General features: G+C 44.4%; 1 pseudogene across 1 annotated transcript in view; it reads right to left on the bottom strand.

Moving 5' to 3' along the window:
• LOC311228151 (receptor-type tyrosine-protein phosphatase-like N) overlaps nucleotides 1-21,502 on the bottom strand; it is a 159,506-nt pseudogene that overhangs the window by 54,828 nt on the left and 83,176 nt on the right. The window contains exons 3-6 of the transcript in view: nucleotides 13,560-13,670; nucleotides 12,392-12,512; nucleotides 12,077-12,209; nucleotides 11,465-11,648 (exon numbers count right to left, since the gene is read on the bottom strand). The product of the transcript in view is annotated as a receptor-type tyrosine-protein phosphatase-like N (transcript). The remainder of the gene's footprint in view (nucleotides 1-11,464; nucleotides 11,649-12,076; nucleotides 12,210-12,391; nucleotides 12,513-13,559; nucleotides 13,671-21,502) is intronic.

Here is a 21,502-nt window from a genome sequence, read left to right as displayed (position 1 = left end):
TACTTATCAATACAGTCAGGGAATTGTACCCCTCAGTTACAATTGGTCCTTCGAGCCGGAGGGTAACTAGTGGAATATTAATATAGTGGTATTAATATTGACATGGCCTATGATGAACACTCCACAAAACGGTTCTCCTAAAGTAGATCGCCCGCAGCGTAGACGGCAGACACCTCAGTACTTAGAGGATTACGTTGCCAATATACTACCTAGCTTTCTACAGACGGTAAACGCGGAAAAAGTAGATAGTAAAATTATGTCCGACCGTATCGACCAGGCTACCCCGCCAGTGGAGGCCCTAGTGGGTTCTAGCGTAACTGACCAAGCTCACGGTGGAGACCAGGAGGGACCTGACATGACTTTACCCCCCGCCAAGACCGAAGAAGTAGTCCCCGGAGAGCTCCAGGATAAAGACAGCCCTCCAGGGATGGAACTCTACCCGCTACAAGAAGAGGAGAGCACCCCGGAGATGGATCTCCAGGACTCGCCACAGGAGAACAGATCTCCAACGAGTACTGCCAGGAGCGGATCACCTCAACCAGCGTCTTCCCCCAGCGAGGCGGACAAGATGCTGGCACAGGCATTCCTCGCCAGCCTAGCAGCCTCAACAGAGTGCGATCGACTCCAAGCACAGACGCTTAGTGAGCGCGAACATTCTTCCATGGAAAGAGAACGCCTTCAAGCGCAGCAACGGAGCGACGAAGATCGTATACGTCTAGAGATTAGACGCCTTCAGACGGAAGAGAATATGGGAAGGGACCGGGCCGAAGCCCAGCGCGCCGCCGCCGAAGCCCAGCGCGCCGCTGCCGGTGCCCAAAGAGAAGCAGAGCGCGACCTCGCTCTCACCAAGCGCGAAGCCGAGCGCGACCGATTACAAGCGCAGATAATGGAGCAGCTGATCACCAGGGCAACACCCCCTCCCTCCGCACGGGGTTCCAGGGCCTCGTCAAGACAGGGGTCAAGGGCACCCTCCCCTACCCGATCAAGCGACCCTGAGCCCGACCACCAGAGAGAGCCTATACCCCCCTCCGAACTCCTTCCCCGACCGGTCCAAGCGAGACCCAGCTACAAGGAAGAAATGGTCTACACCGCGGAGAGGCTAAATAGACGACTACAGGATCTAGAGGACCTGCCAGAGGAAGAAGAAGAGGGAGAGGAGGAGAGTCAAGCCCGACAGCAGCACAGTACTCCACAGGACCAGGAGGTCCAGTACAGCCCAGGCTCTACCCCCGCGGCTCTGCGCTACAGACCCCCGACTCAATTCACGGGTGAGCTTGACGCACGACCAGCCCCGAGGAACAGCACCTGGATACGCGGGCCATGGTACCCAGCAGGTACCAGCCCACCAAGAGGCGTAAGAGGAGACTCGCCTAGGAGGCCTCTCTTCCAACGCTCACCGATGTGCCAGCCATCCATGGCATCATACATTGGCACACCGACGTTTCCGGACTTCACCCACGAGAACAGAGCACAGTACACGGAGCTACGAATGTGCTTAGAGACAATGATGTCCAATGTAGCTGATGAACCGTACAAATATGCTATCCTATTGAAGCACCTCAAGGTGTCCCGAGCGCACAATATAGCGCTGGCCTATGCCACCTCTACTACCCCATACACCGCGGCTCTAGCAGCACTCGACCAAAGATATGGACGCATATGGGATTACGTAATACAAGAGATAAGGCATTTTGACCGCCTACCCCCAGCCACAGACAATCGCTCACTAGATGACCTGTCTATCAAGGTACAATCCCTGGTAGGGATGCTGGGGGCGCAAAGAGAAAAGGGTATGCACGAACTGTACGCAAACTCTAATGTCGAGAGGATTTTAGAGAAGCTTCCGCCCGCCCGACAAGAGCGCTTCAGGCGGCAAAGAGACCACCGTGATCCTAACGGTCCCGAGCCATCCCTCCTAGACCTAGCCGACTTCCTGGCGAGAGAAGTCAACAGCCTACGGTTGGATACGTTCATGCGGAGCACACCAAGCTCCGGAGAGGGACCTAGGAGAGCAAGCGATGGCCGAAGATTGGTGACCGTCATGCACCAATCAGAATCAGTACAGAGCAGCAAGAACCACAGTACCCCCTCGATGAAAGAGAAGTGGAAGATGGTGTGCCCGTACTGCGAAAAGGAACACTGGTTGTCACAATGTGACACGTTCAAGAAGATGACCGCCGACGAGGTGAGTCAATGGATAAAGTCCAACCGACGCTGTTACCGATGTGCGCGCAGTCACATGGCAGCCGATTGCCGCTTAAAGAAGAGGTGTAGTCGGTGTGACGGAGCCCACCTAGATGTCCTACACGACAGTAACAGAAGAAAGCCTGCACCCTCAAGCAGCACAAAGGCAAGTGTTATGTACATTGACCCCGCCAGCAGCGGGGGCGCCCGGGTGCTCTTAAAGGTGGTCCGCGTAACACTGAGTTACCAAGACAAGGTCATGGACACTTACGCCGTCCTTGACGATGGGTCAGAGAAGACCCTTCTCCTCGCGTCCGCTGCGGCCCAGCTGGGGCTGCGGGGGAGCGAAAACCAGATGACGATTCGGACAATAAGAAGAGATCTAAAGACGATAAAGGGCGAGAATGTCTCCTTCACTATCGCAGCAAGCGGGCAGCCAGAGAGACGGTATAGGATTACTAACGCTTTCACCAGCCAAGAAATAGGCCTGTCGCAGTACACCTACCCCATCGCCAAGCTGATGGATAAATATGTGCACCTGCGTCAACTACCTATACCGCTCATAGACGGTGCCACCCCGACCCTGCTGATAGGCTCCGACCATGCAGACCTCATCGTCCCGATTGACCGGGTCCACACAGGGCCCAGAGGCTGTCCTGCAGCAGTCGAGACCCGCCTAGGATGGACACTACAAGGCCCCCTCGCTAAGTCTCTTAACCGAACAGCAGCCACTAGCTGCCTCCACTCCAGAGTGACAGAAGAAGACACCACCCTCCTACAGCATGTCGAGAGGCTATGGACACTAGAGACAATGCCCTTTAAGAACGAAAAGAAAGACATTCGTTCCAAGGAAGACATTTACGCTATAGCCCTCCTCGAGCAGGGGACAAAGAGAGTCAAAGTCAACGGAGTGATGAGATACGCAACTCCACTCCTGAGGCGAGAGGGTATGCCTACCTTCCACGCCCCAAAAGAAGCGACGGAGCGGTATCTATTGAACACAGAGCGGCGCCTAGCCAGAGACCCCGCTCAAGAGACGGTGTACCGCGCTGAGATTAACAAGCTAATCACAGCGGGACACATAAAGAAAATTGACATTAAAGAGGCCGATCAGACGACCGAATCATGGTACGTGCCGCACCACAAGGTCCACCACAACGGCAAGGATCGTATTGTGTTCAACTGCAGCTACCAGATCGGATCACAAAATCTGAATAAAGAGCTCTTGCCCGGCCCAACACTCGGCCCCTCTCTACTAGGCGTGTTACTACGTTTCCGCCAAGACAAGGTGGCCATCAGCGGCGACATCAAAGGGATGTTCCTGCAGGTGAGACTAGTGGAGGAGGACAAGCCCCTGCTGCGGTTCCTATGGAGAGAGAGGATCGGGGATGAGCAACCAGCCATCTATCAATGGGAAGTCCTCCCTTTCGGAACCACATGCAGCCCATGCTGTGCTACGTTTGCACTGCAAAAGCATGTCGCAGAGGACCCAGCAGCTGATGAAGAGGTCCGACAAAGTGTAGGAAATAGTTTCTACGTGGACAACTGTCTGCAAAGCGTCTCGACGCCAGAAGAAGCCGAGGCCCTTCTACTCAAGCTCCGCGCCTCCCTGATCAAAGGCGGCTTTGATCTCAGGCAGTGGGCCAGCAGCGACCCGCAAGTATTGTGCAGCCTCTCCCCCGAGGACAAGGCAGCAAGCAGCGAGACCTGGATGGCGACCATCCCAGGAGAAGCCCAAGAAATGACATTAGGACTAGTCTGGCGCTTCAAAACAGACTCGCTCCATTATAAACACACACCCCTGACCAAGGAGCAGGGAAGGTCGACTGCACTACCGACCACCAGACGGAGTGTATACAGAACACTCGCCAGACAATATGACCCGTTGGGATGTATTCTACCTTACACCACCAGGGCAAAGATGATTGTAAGAGCGTTATGGGACAAGGACCAGGGCTGGGACGACCCCATACCCGAACACCTTGCATCCACATGGAGAGAGTGGGAGACGGAACTCAGCTCACTCCCAGGTGTCAACATACGCCGCAGCTACTTCCCACCCACAGTGAGGCCGGAGACGTGCCAGATGGACCTGCACGTCTTCAGCGACGCCTCCGAAGTAGCCTACGGTTCGGTGGCCTACTTGCGTGCCCGAGAGGAGGGAGGAGAAATACATACTGCTTTCATCCTGGCTCGCTCAAGAATAGCCCCACGAAAGCAACAATCTATCCCGCGTCTAGAGCTCTGCGAAGCCCTAGCAGGAGCGCAACTCGCCACGTTAATCCAACGTGAACTCACCATTCCGGTGCAAAGAACAATCTTGTGGTCAGACTCCACGACAGTACTCACATGGATCCGGTCTGATTCGTGCAGATACAAGGTCTTCGTGGGAGTCAGAGTCACAGAGATTCAAGATTTAACAGAAGTAGCAAGCTGGAGGTATGTGGACACAAAACACAACCCAGCTGACGTCATCACCCGGGGAATGTCCCTGGATGACCTCACCCGTCACAACCTATACAGTGACGGGCCAGAGTTCCTCAAGCTCCCGGAAGAGGAGTGGCCTACACCCACCCCACGGGAAGCGAGTAAAGAGGAGGCCGAAAACAAGAAATCTATGTTCTGTGGATTGAACACACTCGTCTCCACAGACCCCGACATAGACGATTGCCTCACCCTAGAGAGTGCGCAGCTAAAGACATTCCTGTGGCACCACTCAGAGGTTCAGCTCACTACTGACATTACTGCAGCTGACTACGAAGAAGCAGAACTTCTTCTCCTACAACGAGCCCAGAGAGACTCGTTTCCCGATGAGCTAGACTGTCTACAGGGAGCAAAGCCCGTCCCATCAGACAGCAGATTGCTCCACCTAGCCCCCGAGAGCGACGCCCATGGTCTCATCAGAGTGGGTGGTCGTCTGCGGAGAGCTCCAGACTTACCAGATGACGTCAAGTACCCGATAGTCTTAAACAGCCGACACAAGGTCACAGAGCTGATCATAAAGAAATACGACGAGGATGTGCATCACGCCGGGGCAGAGAGAGTCTTCGCGGAGATCAGACATCGTTATTGGATACTGCAAGGGAGAGAAGCAGTGCGGCGCTTCCAGCGAACCTGTCTAGACTGTCGTAAATGGCGAGCGCAGCCCAGTATACCCCGGATGGCTGACCTACCTCCCTGTCGCCTCCGACTCGGCGACAAGCCTTTTCACTCCACCGGTATGGACTGTTTCGGCCCGCTGTATATAAAGAAAGGAAGAGGAACCGAGAAGCGGTGGGGTATTGTATTCAAATGCATGACCACCCGAGCGATGCATATAGAACTCCTTCCAACCATGAGCACAGACTCATTCCTTATGGCCTTCCGAAGATTCACATCGCGGAAAGGCAAACCGTCTATATTATTGTCTGATCACGGGACAAACTTCAAAGGCGGAGAAAGAGAGCTGAGGGAGAGCTTCCAAGCTATGGGCCCAGAACTTAAGACCCACCTCGCTCCATCCCAGATTGACTTCCAGTTTAATCCCCCGAACGCACCTCACTTCGGTGGAACTTGGGAACGAGAAGTACGTTCAATAAAGACAGCCCTGTACGCCGTGCTTGGGGCCCAGACCGTGGCGGAAGAAGTCTTAATGACAGTCCTCACGGAGATCGAGGGAGTATTGAACTCAAAGCCCCTCGGTTACGTCTCAAGTGATGTAGCAGATGTCGACCCAGTCACCCCCAACACACTCTTGATGGAGCGGCTGGACCCCGTGCTACCACAGACAATGTACAGGCCTGAAGAAGCGAACGGCCGAAGAATGTGGAGGTACAGTCAAGTATTGGCTGACAAGTTTTGGAACAGCTTCCTACTCCACTATCTACCGTCTCTACAGACCCGCCAGAAATGGGTGAAAGAGAGAGACAATTTGACAGAAGGAACAGTCGTCATGATTATCGACCAGTCACTACCCCGAGCTATGTGGCCGGCTGGCCGCGTAAGCAAAGTGATCACCGGTGCCGACGGAAAGGTCCGAGCAGCCGAAGTGCTCGTCCAAGGACGGATCTACACCCGACCCGTGGCGAGGCTAATAGAACTGCCAAGGCTCCCCGATACTATCGATGACGACCATGACCCCATGACTTTGTGAACTGCCCGACCCCTCACAACAGACATTGAGTAGTGGACAGTGCGGTTAATCCGTCTCTGCTTAGCTAATTAGGTGGGACTAATTAGGAGGCGGCTGTTACAAAGGATCAGATTAAACCGAATATATATATTTATTGATTGATATATATTGCATAGTATTTGTATATCGTTTGATATCCCTTGTATATTCCTTGTACATATACACGGAATATCCCTTTAGCCTAGTACAGACCATAATATTTCATTCTCCTATTGGACAGCGGTCCACAGGCGCCAGGGCCATGCCTCCAGAGTCAGGTTCAAAGCCACCGTCAAGACATGCCTGTACATGCCCGGCCTTGCCCAAGAATACGAGACAGAAATGAGGTTGGCACTAGATTGTTCGCCGTGCATATAAATATGGCGCAGGTGAATACAGAAGCACTTAGTCAGAAGTCTTAGGAACTAAAGTTGAAGCCTCACCCACGATACTCCGTGCGGTGAAGTATGGCCTTTTTGGCCCCAAATAGAGCATTGAGACCGCGTGCGAATTAATAACTGAAGTGTCAGAGTTTGGCGCTATACCGTCGAGTGCGACATATTTCTATTAAGTCAGTAATAGTCTATTTGTGTATAGTGTATCGTGCGGCTAAAGTTCTACAGTGACCAGCATCACCAACGCTTCCTCGTACCAGCTAGAGTGCTTATCCAGGCTGGGCTGCTTTCATGGCGCTTTCACCCGAGGAGACCTAGACGAGGATCGTGTGGACATGTACACTGGATTAATCTACCCGACGACTGCATAGCCATTTACGGCTGGATTATATTTGTTTTGGTCCTGTGATTTATGGAGCGGAGAATCGCCGACGCCTACACGTGTGTGGGATTTACCCTGTGAGGAGCCACGTCGAGTCTGCGCCTCAGAGAGCCTGAGGCAGGCTAGCTTTCTTCACTGTGGAGCTACAGTCTACGGAGAACAGCTGTATTCGTCTGTGGATCAAGAGACTATTGCACCGTCTCCTGTACTTGGAGTCTCCTTAGTCATCGTTGACCAGACTCTCTACTACCGACAGATCCTCTACCCCTGCTGGCTTACAACCGGGGGGACCCTTCAGTATCTCCCGCTATATATATTACCAGTGCACCATAGATATAATTCCCTAAGATTCAGGTCGTATAATTACCTCCTGCGTAACCAGAGAATGGACATTCATTATTGATTTGCCTACGCACATTCCTTTGCCTTACAAGTGCATTCAAAGTATAATAGAGAAGTATATTATGTACCTTTTGCTGCAATAAATACTTAATTATAACTTTGTGTGGAACCGATTTATTGTGGGAAGTGTTCATCATATTTATATATCATGTACTGTATGGCCAGTAATTAAAGTACATAAAGCGGTAGTGGTTTAATGATACCATACTTATCAATACAGTCAGGGAATTGTACCCCTCAGTTACAACCTGTGAATATCAAGTCCCTTCCTCATCCCTCTACCTTGTGAACATCATTTCCTTATACATCAGTTTGAATTGTCTCATGTTTGGACATTGCTTTAGCACCACAATCTTTCGAGATTAAATAAAGAGTGAATGTCTTCCGTTACTCCCAAAGCCTGAATATTATATATAGTCTGGTAAGAAAATGCACCCAAACTTTGTAAAAATCCACTTTTATAGCAAATAAAAACCCCACTGGAGTTCAGTTAACCCTTTCACTACCACACTACAGAAGGTTAACCCTTTCACTACCACACTACAGACGGTTCTGTAGTGTGGTAGTGAAAGGGTTAACCTGCTGTATTGTCGCAGTGAAAGGGGGTAACCATTTGGTAGTGTGGTAGTGAAATGGTTAAAAAACGGTGAGTACTCAAGTAATGGACTACTCACACAACATCCCTACTACAGATGGAGCTATAAAAGTGGAAACATTTTTGAATCCCGCAGGCAGAGCCTGAGGTGTGTCCAGCAACCCCCCCCCCCATCCTATCCTCAATCGACTCCAACCCACACGTCAGACCAAAACAAAGCATGTAAAGCATGCAGAACCAAATGGTAAACGGACTGCATTTCTATAGTGCTTTTATCCAATGCCCCACATTCACACATTCACTCACACATTCACACAATCACTCACACATTCACACATTCACTCACACATTTACTCACACATTCACTCACACATTCACTCACACATTCACTCACACATTCACACATTCACTCACACATTCACTCACACATTCACACATTCACTCACACATTCACTCACACATTCACACATTCACTCACACATTCACACATTCACTCACACATTCACTCACACATTCACACATTCACTCACACATTCACACATTCCCTCACACATTCACTCACACATTCACTCACACATTCACTCACACATTCACTCACACATTCACACATTCACTCACACATTCACACATTCACTCACACATTCACTCACACATTCACACATTCACTCACACATTCACTCACACATTCACTCACACATTCACACATTCACTCACACATTCACACATTCACTCACACATTCACACATTCACACATTCACTCACACATTCACTCACACATTCACACATTCACTCACACATTCACTCACACATTCACTCACACATTCACTCACATTCACACATTCACTCACACATTCACTCACACATTCACTCACACATTCACACATTCACTCACACATTCACTCACACATTCACACATTCACACATTCACTCACACATTCACTCACACACTCACACATTCACACACAGACAATGTGGAGGCAACGTGCGAGGTGTTGACCTGTCGTGGGGCAGTTAGGGGTTAAGTGTCTTGCTCAAGGACACTTCGACACACCACCAGGGCCCCGTTCCCCGTACCTGGATAACTGAGTTAGCCGGATAACTTTCGGTGAAGTCTGACTTAAGCCGGACTTTCCGGTTCCCCGAACCTGGATTGTCCAAATCACCATGACAACAGATCCAAAAGTTTGAGCCTGGTCGAAAGCAGGGTTTAAGTTCAAGTTAGCCGGATGAACCATCGCCACGCCCCCGCAAAGAAGTGACAGCGCGTTTCCTGAAATTATTCCCACAGTCTAGGATCTGCGTTATACCATTCTGAATTACGTTTTTGTGCTCCATTCTTCCAGAGGGGTCTTTTGAAATGTAAAATAGACCCAAAATGCTGATACTAAATTCACTTTGTCCTAAATAATGCACGTTATATACCGTGGCGCTCGCTCTGTGCGATGTACACATTATGTGGTTATTTTAATTGTAACTGGGATTAAGATGTCTGATGAGATGCGCTGTTTGACGGATTTGAGAAATTGAATGAGCCGTTGACGTCACATTAATGAATGAGCATAAAGAGATAAAACTTCATTCAAAATAAAGAATATTCTAAACACTGGTCTCTCGTTCATTAATGTATAAACAATGAATTTATCCCATCTGGCACAGTGGCGCAGCGGTAGTGCTCAATCCTGGCAACCCGGCGACCGGTGTTCGAAACCCCATGTTTCCAATATAATTTTTTGGAATATAATATTAATGATTATACGCCAAAGTAGCCTAGTTTTAAGTTAAAATATTATAAATCTACATGCATTGAGGATGTCATTCTTTATATAGCTCTCAACGTGCACCAAATTGAATTATTCCTACATCGCAAAAAGAAGGGAAAGACTAGGTTTCGAACCCCGGTCGTCTGCGTGAAAGTCAAAAGAAGAACCCGTTACACCACAGTGGAGATAAGTAAAAGATCGACCTTACATCAATCAATGGGTAAGAGAGCCGTATCGTTATTCTGTATAACAGTTTAACTAATTATTTTCGCTAGCAAGATCTCATTTGATTATTCAATCCAGCAGGCAAGTTTAAAGAAATATAATCTGATTGATTGAGGTAATGAGGAAACTCCGCCCCTCACTCACCCTGGCAGACTCGGAGAAACTCGTCCACGCTTTTGTTTCCTCCAGGCTGGACTATTGCAATGCACTCCATCGGGATTCCTAGCAAAAGCATTAAAAAACTGCAAACCATTCAGAATGTCGCTGCTAGGATCCTGATGAGGGTGCGCAAATATGATCACATCACCCCCACCCTCAGATCCCTTCACTGGCTCCCCGTGGAACACAGAATTGAGTTCAAGGTGTCCCTCCTCACTCACCAGTGCGTACATGGTGGTGCCCCTGCCTATCTCAAGGAACTCCTCACCCCCCAGTCCTCCTCACGTTCCCTCCGCTCCGGCACAGCCTACCTCCTCAAAGCCCCCAGGACTAAGCTGCACTCCATGGGTGATCGCGCCTTCTGCTCCGCCGCACCCAGACTGTGGAATGCTCTCCCCATCCACCTGAGAGCACCACAATCCGTCGAGGTTTTTAAAAGGGGCCTAAAAACATTTCTTTTTAACAAGGCTTTTGCCTGAATTTTCTTTTACTTTTTTTTTTTTTTTTACTTCTATTCATTTTACTATTATTTTTATTTTATTTTACTCTTAGGTTCTTCCAATTTACTGGTTGTTAGTCTTTTTAATTGTTTTTATTAATTTTAAATTGTTTTATTCATTTAACTTTTGTATTTGTCTCCTGTAAGCGCTCTGAGATTCTCGCGAATGTGGAGCGCGGTACAAATCGAATCCATTATTATTATTATTATTATTACTTAAAATTAGCCTATAGATAACGCATTTAACTTGTCGGCGAGGCGATTGAGCCGTACTGCAATATGTTAATAAAGTTTTAAATCAATTAATCAATCAATGCCGCTAGAGAATCAGGATCTCTGCTATCGATACGTGCTGGCTTTTCAACTGGAGCGGCCGCGCGCACTTATCCTGGGTCTCAAGTCTGGGTTGAGTTAACGAGACTGAATCCACCTTCGAGGAACAGGAAAATCCCGGCTTCAAACATCGGGTTAACTGAATCTGGATAATGACATCTTGATCGACTTAGTTGAACCAGGTACGGGGAACAGGGCCCAGGAGGAGCCGGAATCAAACCTACCACCATTCTACCTCCTGAGCAACTGTCGCCCCATAGTGGGGCTCTGTTTGACAACATTACAGCTTCTACCTAGGTACAGTAACTAGAGTACTTGTAATGAATTACTTTCCACCTCTACATACATTATCTTTTGTTTTCATGTGAAATTAAATGTACCTCCAGTTGCCATGGGAGAGCCCCCCCGGGGGCGGTACGAGGGCTGCTTAGACTCCAGGTACATAGACAGGGCTTCTCTCATGTGTTTGTCACGCTGTCTCTCCCTCTGATTGGCCTGGGAGCGCGAAGAGGGGCGGGCATAGCTGGGGTGAAGAGATCTCTCTTCCTCATCCTGATACCTGTGCTGTAATAGGTGGAGAGGGAGGGGTTGGCTGGCAGTTGGTTGGCGCAGAAAGAAGTGTGTCTGTGTGTGTGTGTGTGTGTGTGTGTGTGTGTGTGTGTGTGTGTGCGTGTGTGTGTAGGTGTGTAGGTGTGTGTGTGCGTGTACCTGGTGGTATTTATGGCTTTATGGAGGAGGTGTCTGTGCGCGCGCGTGTGTGTGTACCTGGTCTATATAGGAGTTGTGTGTGTGTGTGTGTGTGTGTGTGTGTACCTGCTGGTATGTATAATGGTCTATGGAGGATGTGTGTGTGTGTATGTGTGTGTGTGTGTGTGTGTGTGTGTGTGTGTGTACCTGGTGGTATGTATAAGGGTCTATGGAGGTGTGTGTGTGTGTGTGCGTGCGTGTGTGTGTGCGTGTGTGTGTGTGTGTGTGTGTGTGTGTGTGTGTACCTGGTGGTGTGTATAAGGGTCTATGGAGGAGGTCTGCATGCGGAGTGGATACTGAGGAGGGTCAACGATCATGTAGTCAAGATATTTATCAGAACCGGGCTTAGCATTGTGGTTCTGGTTCTGTTTTCTAGACCTGGAGACACACAGAAAGATATAAGATGTAGATAGATAGATAGATAGATAGATAGATAGATAGATAGATAGATAGATAGATAGATCATAATAGTACTTATTTTTAAGTCTGTCATTTTCTAAGTTTCCTTGATATCTCAGCCTATTTCATATTTCACATCAATAACTTGTGAAAAGTCTTACTGAGAAGAAGATGATGATGATGAAGAAGATGAGGAAGGCTTGGCAGGGAGGGTCGTGTGAGGGACTCTCTTCAGCTCCTTGGACACAATGTACTGAGTGATGTCATCCTGCCATGACAGATCTACACACACGCACGCACACACACACACACACACACACACACATTGTAAAATAATAAAAATGTTCTATAATCGATTATGTTCTGTCACTGCATCGGTGCAGAATTGTCCACGTCTGCATCGCGATGCATCTTAGAATCGAGACATGTCCACACCCCTATGGATTACCAGAGCAAAATGTTTAGTTTTCAACCAAATGACATAAATGCTAATTAGCTAATGCTAATAAAAAATATCACAACAAAGATTGTCAATCACAAATGTAATTTAGATTAAAGAAAAAACACCTTCAATAAAAAGAAGTCCATCGTCTGTCATCACCTTCAGCAAACTGAAACCTCACTTAGAATTCAGCTCCTCAAAGCACGCCTGGATGATCCAGCTGCCTTTGAATTAATGTTTTTTTTGTTGTTACCGTAGTCAGTGGGAGTATTTTTTTTATTACATTATGATTTTATATCCTTTATGTATTTAAAACTATAATTATAGATTATAGATGTCTCTGCAATGTGGTCTCTTGTCTTCCTTGTATTATTTTTCATATCCACTAGATGGAGATCGGTAGGATTAAAACACTTACAGTATTATTCAGGATCTAATAATCTTGAAAAGTCTGAATCTGGATCAGGGTGATCCTATCCTGAATTGCTTTGAAATACCGGGACAAAATCTGGCCGAGTTGTCTGATCCTGGATCACAAAAAAATGGGATTTCAAAATCTGATCGGATCTGATTCGGCAGCGTGGCTACATGAGTGTAGAGCTCCGGACTCATGATCGGAAGTTTTGAACTATACTGGGTCACTTCAATGTGTTCACAGCGACCTATAAAGATCTTACTTTTTTAATTACTTTTTTACTGTATGAAGCACACTCTCAGGGGCTCAAAACAGAACCAAGCATTTCACTGTAAAGTACATGTATTTCATGTGTGAGAAATAATAAACAAACTTGAAACTTGAACTTGAGATCATGGCGGTGAAGTGAACGAGGTGAATACTGTGATTCTGAAGAACTAGGTTGATGGAGCTGATGGACATGTTCCCTCACCCTGAAGCATCAGCTGCTTCAGAACCTCCTGCATCCTCTTCAGGACCGGGACGGACACCTGATACTGGACCTGGTCCTGTCTGGAGGTCACACATCTGCCAAATAGACGATCTGAAACACACACACACATAAATGTTAGTCACTTCATAAACCACATTAACAGGGTGACAGTGGCTCAGGAGGTAGAGCAGTCGTCTGGTAATCAGAAGGTTCCCAGTTTGATTCCCACTCCTCCCGGGCAGCGTGTCGATGTGTCCTTGAGCAAAGACACTTAACCCCCAATTGCTCCCGATGAGCAGGTCGGCACCTTGCATGGTTGCCTCCACCGTCGATGTGTGAATGTGTGAGTGTGAGCAATATTGTGAAGTGCTTTGGATAAAATCGCTATATAAATGCACCATTTTCCATCATATCATAATCATAATAACAATCTCATCATCAACTCTGTAATGAGTTTAGTTCACACCTGCTTTGATTTATATACATATAAAGAAAAATATAAAATTTTACCTCGAAACACAGAGAAAGATGGTGTCTGCCAAAGAAAGATAGGAAAAGGTAACTTCCTAATATTGACCACCCTCTGTAAATGGCATTATACATGTTGCACTATACACTAATTGTAATATAAATCAGGGACGTCCAGATTATCAATGTTTGGGCTCCGAAACTTCAATAGTAATTATCATTGAATAATCAATAAAGATTTTAGGTTTCACTTTCACATAGTTTTAACTTCGCGTAAAGGAGAGAAAGAAGGCTCTAGGGGCGACACGACATGTTACACAACGATAGCGGAGGATTCTGATTAAACTCTGCAGCAGCAAAAGCTAGACTGGAGAGGAGCTCATAAAACCAGTCCAGACCAGCAAAAGTATGTTTGCGTGATGCGCTAAATAAGGTGCAGCTACATTGATCCGTCCTTCACAGATAGGAAAGTCAAACAAATGGATACAAATCTATCATACCTGATAGATAGATAAGATAGATAGATAGATAGATAGATAGATAGATAGATAGATAGATAGATAGATAGATAGATAGATAGATAGATAGATAGTTTCAAAGTGTGTATGTGGGGAAAAGGAAGAAAGCTAGAGAGAGAGAGAGAGAGAGAGAGAGAGAGAGAGAGAGAGAGAGAGAGAGAGAGAGGGATAGAGAGAGAGAGCTGAAAGCAGGGTGGACTATTTCTGCTGTAAAGATGAGTCACCAGCAGAACAAGCCCACAGCTAATCTATTGTGCTGTGACTACCATCACATATCAATGATCAATGACATGTTTATATATACTGTGAATACCATCACATATCAATGACATGGTTATATATACTGTGAATACCATCACATATCAATTACATGTTTATATAATACTGTGAATACCACCACATATCAATGGCATGTTTATATAGACGCTATGAATACCATAACATATCAATGACATGTTTATATAGAGATTGTGTGAATACCATCACATATCCACGACATGTTTATATATACTGTGAATACCACCACATATCAATGACATGTTTATATATACTGTGAATACCACCACATATCAATGGCATGTTTATTTCTACTGTGAATACCACAACATATCAATGGCATGTTTATATATACTGTGAATACCATCACATACCAATGACATGTTTATATAGAGATTATGTGAATACCATAACATATCAAAGAAATGTTTATATAGAGATTATGTCAATACCATAACATATCAATGACATGTTTATATAGATGTGTTTCACATCCACGTCAGACTCAGTGTGCGAGCACATCAAGGGGGCAAAAGGAACGTAATCATGCTCAGAACAACGGGGCTACAATATATTTGCATTTGTTAGCCATGCTAGCGATCTAAACAATCAATCCATGCCAAAGCTAGATATGTAAACGGTGAAAGATTTAGTCATTATGCCAATTCCCTTCCTGGTCGTTGCGCGCATTGCCCCGATGTTTAAGTTTCTTTACAAAGTTCAGTTCTAAATTACAGAGCAGTCCATCGCTCTTAACACTTTATAGAACAACAGAGCAGTGCATCGCTCTTAACACTTTATAGAACAACAGAGCAGTGCATCACTCTTAAAAATAAACTTCAGACAGCTCAAAACAAATTAATTAGAGTAGTCCTTAAACTACCTCCACGCACTCACCTAGGGCCAACTTTCTTTAGGCAACTAAACTGGCTTCCGGTCAATAAAAGGGTAATTCACATCAAATTAGGTCTCACACACAAGATAGTTCAAAATACAGGTCCGAAATATCTATCTAATTATTTTAATCGATTCCGTGACAATCATTCATACTCCACTAGAAGGAGCAGTACGGATTTCATTCTGCCAAGATTTAACTCCCTAATGGGCACAAATACATTTTTATATTCTGCAGCACTGGAGTGGAACAAGCTTCCAGTGGCCCTGAAAAACATCGAAGAGGGGGGAAGTTTTAGACGTGCCACAAAGAAATGGCTAGCCAGTGAAGTATAGAATAGCCATAGGAAGGAGAGGGTAGGAAGTGCTTTTTTTGTATGGGGTTGCTATGTTTTATTCTGTTTTTTATTATGATGATCTTTGTTTTATTATGATGCTCTATGTTTTATTATGATGCTCTATGTTTTATTATGATGCTCTATGTTTTTATTATGATGCTCTGTTTTAGTATGTTTTATTATGATGCTCTATGTTTTATGATGTCTGTCCATGTCCAAAATCAGGGACCATGATGGAAATAAGTGCTTGCACTTTCTCATGTTTTTATCCCTTGGATGCTGTCTTTTACTCCACAATAAAAATCAATCAATCAATCAATCAACACTTTATAGAACAACAGAGCAGTGCATCACTCGTAACACTTTATAGAACAACAGAACAGTGCATCACTCTTAACACTTTGAGTTTCTTTACAAAGTTCAGTTCTAATTTGCTTCATAGAACAACAGAGCAGTGCATCGCTCTTAACACAGTGGAAATGGTGTTCAGTTCTAAATGTGCATAGGAGGTAGTAAGATAAAACATTTGCATATAACTGACACATGAATTTAATCGGAAGTGCATAAAAGTAGGCAGAATAAAAATGGTGCAGGAAAAATACAATTTTGCTGCTCCAAACCCGACATTTCTCAGGTTACGAATCCAACCGTTGAGCGCCATACCCGAGATTTCTCGTGTTTAGTTCCTTTGATCTTTTTCCTTTGATCCCCATTCTAAACACTCGCAAGGACCTGTCTGTGTCTCCCTGGCACCGCTGCCTACATACAAATTTCAATAACGATCAAATCCCGGCAGGTGGCAGTATCGCCTACATTTTTTTTACTGGGGCTCTAGTCTCTGGGTATCTCTCTCTCCGTGCATCTGGCTGCAGGAACCCCTCCCCCTCCAAGTGAATCAGCACACAGTAATCTGTCGGAGATCTGATCGCCTGAAACCTATTGTTTCCCATATTTTAGCTGTGCCCAATGCACACGAATAATTGCGATCGTGATGGGATTACTGGGATTATTAATTTTGGAGTACCTTCTGACTAAGGTAAGGTCTATTCTAGGTATATTTTACCAAACCTAAAACATGATTTTGTATCGATCACAGCGTCGTCTTTTACCAAACCTAAAATATGCTTTTGATAACGATGCAGCTTCGTAAAATGACTCCCCCCTTGATGATTTTGTGAAGAAACATCTATATATAGTATATACCTTTGATTTTGAAATAATATATGTTTCAGGCGAGCAACCCGAACGATTTGGGCATATGCATATAACACGTCATATCTTGCAATCTAGAAAAAAAGACTGGATTATTTTGAAAAGGGGCGATGTGTAGCGTGGAATAGTGCACAAACTATAAAGTATGTAGAAATGAACTGGTTTGTCAGTGTTGGACTATAAACAATGCCTGTCAAATGAGCCATACTATTGTCTCCATAGCTATAATTTATTTATAAATGGTCGTACTTTTGCTATGTTTCTGAAATGAAAGAACGATATTTTGGTCACTTTGTTAATATCTATGATAACCCCAAGACTTGTAACCTCAGATTTGATCCAAAAGGTTAATCCTCCCAGGTTCGTAATTAATGTTTATTTTTTGTTTTGGGGCCGATAATTCAAATTTCAGTTTTGTTCTCATTTAGTTTCAGGATGTTTTTACTCATCCATTTATTTATTGCCAATAAGCAGTCAGTAATGGAGTTAATATCTGTATCATTTGGTTCAACAGATATGTACAATTGTGTATCATCTGATAGCTGTGAATACCTACATTATGTTCTCTGATGATATCACCCAGTGGTAACATGTAAAGGGAAAAGAGTAAAGGACCTAGGCAACTCCCTTGTGCAACCCCATAGTTGTTGTCATATATCTCAGACATATGGCCTCCTAGTTTAACAGAACTTCCCTCTGATGTATGTTTTGAACCAGTTTAGCACCAGTTTGTCAGAGAAACTGACAAGATGATTTATTAGAATATCATGATCAATTGTATCGAATGCTGTACTGAGATCTAGCAGGATAAGGATGGAGACATTATTCTTGTCAGATTTTAGTCTGAGGTCGCTGATTATTTTGGTGAGGGCAGTTTCAGTGCTATGATATTTTCTGAACCCCGATTGAAATTCTTCTAAGATGTTGTTTTCTTCAAGAAAGGAATTTATTTGAACTGAACATATATTTTCAAGTACTTTACTAATGAATAGGAGGTTGGATATCGGTCTATAGTTTGCCAGTGCATTACTATCTAAAATATATATATAAAACATGAAAGAAATAAAATAAAAATGTAATAAAATAAAAATGTAAACACCCGTGAATATCAAGTCCCTTCTTCATCCCTGTACCTCGTGAACATCATTTCCTTATACATCAGTTTGAATTGTCTCATGTTTGGACATTGCTTTAGCACCACATTTAGACTGTTCCACAGTTTCATTCCACATATTGTAGGGTGACCAAACGTCCTCTTTTGCCCGGACATGTCCTCTTTCCACGCCCTGTCCGGGGCGTCCGGGGGGGGTTTATAAATTCATGGTAATGTCCGGGGTTTCATTGTTTTCAGTTTCAGTTTCACGGCCATTTGCGAGCATCTGAAGGCTCGGGACTGCATTTTTTGCTGAACATATAAATGACAGAATTAAAGCGCTATTCGTTGCCGTTCGAATGCCATCTGAATCACCAAAATCCGTGCCTCGGTTCTCGAGTTACATGCCGATATGTCAGGCGTGCGACTTTTTACATGGCGCGCCAGATTATCACCCCGGGAGAAGCATGCAGCTGCAGAGCCGCAGAGCCAGCAGCGCTCTCAGGGCCGCGCGCTGACGGCCGCGCTGTGAGGGCCACTCAGCAGCGCCACCCACTCAATGGCTGAATTGCCAATGGCTGAATTGGAGTATTGCACTGTGCGGGCACAGCTGTGAGATCCGCGCGGGGCCAGACTCGAGGGAGTAAATTAACTATACTTTTGCTCACACAATATCTTGAATGAATGCGTTTATTTATTTCGAACATAAATTGAAAATAAACAATAAAAAACAAGTAATAAACAGATTAAAAAACAAACAAGCAGGAGTATAGAATGAAGTGTAAACGTATGTATTCCTACCCCCTTGATTGATTGATTGATTGATTGATTGAAAACTTTATTAACAGATTGCAGAATGGGTACAATACAGTACGGCTCAATACATACAATTGTTAAGGGGATGCAGACCAGAGAAAGACTTTCATCTTGTTTACATCAGGGTCCCCCATTTTCAATTCATCATAACATATGACATACATGACATACAGATAGACAGTATTCAGTATACCTTCACACTCTATTATCGTATGCAACTCATATTCACTCCACAAACTGAAATATACATACATTGTTGAATGAACAGCCTGTTTCTTGAAGTTAGACTCTCCTCTAAATTGTAACCCCCCTCTCTATAACAGAATTTTTGGATGTTACCCGGGAGTTGTTTCGTGCTTTAAACATGATTTGTGCACTCTTAAATTCAGCCAGGTCCCATAGTTTCATGGCATGTGATTTAAAAAATAGTGTGTTTGTGTGTTCCAGATATCCTACCTTATTGATAATCAAATCAAAATAAAATGTATTTGTAAGGCCCAACAACACACGTTAATGTCCCTTCAGGCCCATGTCCCTTCAGGCTATGGATTTGCGGTGTTTTCCAGCTTATACAAAAAAAAAATATTATTTTGGAATATTGCAACTATACTACACAAAAACATGAGTACACAAGTTCAACTCATGTTCAGCCCTATGTTACTCATTAGCACTAAAAGTGATTTTTCTTTATTGTGTACGAAACTTCAGAATGTTATCTTTCAAACGAGACCAGGCTTATGCATGTGCTATAAGCATAAAGTATAAAGATAAGCTTTGCAAAAAAAGTATGCAGTCCTCAAGTTCAAGTAAAAAAAAAAATGCCACTTTTCTGGGTGCATGTTTCCAAGCATATGTTAAAACAATAAAGGCATATTTGAGTAAACTGAGTAGAGATTCAAGAGGTTCATTCATCACATACAGTACAGTACACAAGACATAGTGAAATGAAGGTGGTCATGCCCGCTTCGATTGTGCAAAGTATCATTAAGTATCTCGAGGCTGGGGCCAGCATATCCTCTTTTTTGGAAATCAAAATATGGTCACCCTAACATATTGAGATGCAGTGTCTTCTCATGGTAGTGCGTACATTTAGAACTTTTAAATTGAGTTCTTCCCTCAGATTACAGTATAACCCCCCTCCCTATCAAAGAACAGTTCTTGAATGTTTCCTGGAAGTACATGACCTTTTGCTTTATACATTAATTGTGCCGTTTTAAATTCCACAAGATCATTTAACTTTAATGTTTTTGACTTTATAAATAATATGTTTGTGTGATCACGATAACCTGCAATGTGAACTATCCTTATGGCCCTTTTTTAGAGTATAAAAAGTGGTTGTAGTGTAGAATTATAATTGTTTCCCCAGACTTCAGCACAGTAATTTAAACAGTAGAGAATGTAGAGTGATTTTCTATCCAGAATGTGCTTTACTTTACTCACGACTGAAATGCTTCTTGACAGTTTAGATTGGACATGTTTTATGTGAGGTTTCCAACAGATTTTATAGTCTATTATTACACCTAGGAATTTATTTTCATAAACTCTTTCAATAATCACATCATTTATTTTAACTTGTAATTGAGTATTTAATCTACAGTTTCCAAATAACATAATTTTAGTTTTGCTCAAGTTCAATGATAATTTCTTTCTATCAAACAATTTTTTAAATTTCTTAATTTCAGATGTGATGACCTCTAAAAGCTGCTGGATATTCTCACCAGAAAAAAAAGATTAGTGTCATCCGCAAATAAAATACATTTAAATATATTGGATACATATCTCGTTAATGTACAAGATGAACAGTTTTGGACCCAACACTGACCCCTGGGGGACACCACAAGCAATGTCCAAACATTCAGATTTAGAATCTCTCATTGTCACAAATTGTTGTCTTTTATTTAGATTATTTAGCTTCTCACCCAGTCCAATACTACCCCCCTGATCCCATATCTTTCCAATTTCCTGATTAATATATCATGATTAATAGTATCAAATGCTTTTTTTAGATCAATGAATACTCCAGCCAGGGCCGCCTCAGGGGGTGTGCGAGCAGTGCGGTCGCACAGGGCCTCGCGGGAGGGGGGCCTCGCAAAAAAAAAAAAAAAAAAAAGTATTTTTTTTTTTATTATTTTTTTTTATTATTTTTTTTATTTTATTTTTTATTTTTTTGCGAGGCCCCCCTTCCCGCGAGGCCCTTTTTCATCACAGACCTAAAATCTAGTTTTGCTTATATGCTTATATATTTCACATTAGACACGTTTGTAGAATGTGTCTGACTTGTTCCTGGGTCCTGCAGACATACTCACTATTGGAGCTCAGCTGGGGTTC

Source organism: Notolepis coatsorum, assembly GCF_963971535.1.
Source record: "Notolepis coatsorum genome assembly, chromosome: 5".
In the NCBI taxonomy this organism is placed as follows: domain Eukaryota; kingdom Metazoa; phylum Chordata; class Actinopteri; order Aulopiformes; family Paralepididae; genus Notolepis; species Notolepis coatsorum.
The sequence above is the reverse complement of the archived record's forward strand: the minus strand, read 5'-3'. Positions and strand labels throughout refer to the sequence as shown.